Source organism: Aquarana catesbeiana, linkage group LG06, assembly GCF_042186555.1.
Source record: "Aquarana catesbeiana isolate 2022-GZ linkage group LG06, ASM4218655v1, whole genome shotgun sequence".
Classification (NCBI taxonomy): domain Eukaryota; kingdom Metazoa; phylum Chordata; class Amphibia; order Anura; family Ranidae; genus Aquarana; species Aquarana catesbeiana.
Window position 1 is genome coordinate 295,387,059 of NC_133329.1, and position 1,647 is coordinate 295,388,705.

General features: G+C 44.0%; 1 pseudogene; it reads right to left on the reverse strand.

Annotated features, from left to right (window-relative positions):
* Positions 1-1,226: 1,226 nt before the first annotated feature.
* On the reverse strand, positions 1,227-1,342 carry LOC141101970 (5S ribosomal RNA; annotated as a pseudogene).
* Between the last annotated feature and the right edge of the window lie 305 nt (positions 1,343-1,647).

Sequence of the window (1,647 nt, forward strand, 5' to 3'; positions counted from 1 at the left end):
GACCTAAAAATGGCTGTCCACCAACGTTTAACATAAAACTTGACAGAACTGGAGAGGATCCGCAAGGAAGAATGGAAGAGGATCCCCAAATCCAGGTGTGAAAAAAAAGACTTTCCCAAAAAGACTCATGGCTGTATTAGATAAAAAGGGTGCTTCTACTAAATACTGAGCAAAGGGTCTGAATACTTAGGACCATGTTATATTAAAGAAAAACTGAAATATATCTGCAAAAATGTCAACAATTCTGTGTTTTTCTGTCAATATGGGTGCTGTGTGTACATTAATGAGGAAAAAATTAATTGATTTTAGCAAATGGCTGCAATATAACAAAGAGTGAAAAATTTAAGGGGGTCTGAATACTTTCCATCCCCACTGTATATAAATATGGAGGCCGGCTCCCTTGCATTAACCAAGTTAGAAACCACTGAACCTGACAGCCCACGTGTCTTCAAAATGTGGGTCTCAATAGCCAAACCGTTAAATTTAGTATTTGTAAAGTAGGATGGAATACCGGACCTTGCGAAAGAAGGTCTGGCCGTGGCGGTAGGGTCCATGGGTCCCCTACTGTCATCTTTACGATCTCTACATATCAAGATTTCTTGGGCCCCGCTGGGGGCCACAAGAATCACAGACTTCCCTTCCTGCTTGATCCAGAGAAGAAGTCATGGACGCAGGCAGAATAGGAGGGAATGCATAAATCCGTGAGAACCGATTCCACAGGAATAGCAAGGCATCTGTTCCGCATGCCAGTGGATCCTTTGTTTTTGACACAAAGTTGTCAATTTCTTTGTTGAACATGGACGTAAACAGATCTATGTCTGGGATCCCCCATCTTTGACAGGAAGATATCGGAGTGAAGGAACCATTCTCCCGGGAACAACTGCTGGTGACTCAGGTAGTCCGCCTGCCAATTTTCTATTCCTAGAATGAAGACCGCCAATAGCAAAGACATTGTTTTTTGCCCAAGATAGGCTATGATTCACCTCTCTCTGGGCCGCACAATTTCTTGTGCCCCCTTGGTGATTAATATAAGCCATTGCTGTGGCATAGTCGGATTGAATCCCAGCAGGACAATATCGTAAACTGAACGTTCAGGCCCTCAGAACCAAGTGCTCTGCCTGAATTTCTAGAATGATAATGGGCAAGGCCATTTCTGATCTGAAGGAAGGATTTTCCCCTTTGAAGATTTTTAGATATTAACCATAAACTGAGGCTCCGGCGTACCCAGCCTACAGCACCTGGTATTTCCAGGTGGTCCATCCGGGTACTAACCAGGCCCGACCCTGCTTAGCCTCCAAGATCAGATGAGATCGGGTGCTTTCAGGGTGATGTGGCCGTAGGCTTTGGCGTCAGACACACTGGAAATCTAAAGCTTAAACCCTTTGATCCAAGCCGATAAGATACTGTTTTGCAGCAGTCTCGAATGAAACTGAGCATAAGGAATGGCCTAGAATGAAGCCACCATCTTTCCCAACAACCTCATGCAAAGTTGAATAGAAGAATTCATCTTGCTTTGACCACCTAAATCAGTTCCTTTATGGCGCTGATCTTTGCCTGGGGCAAGAATACCCCTTTTCTGGGTGTACTTATGATCAGACCCAAGTCTTTTAGCCTTTTTCATGGATTTAGAGAAGATTTCTCCTAGGT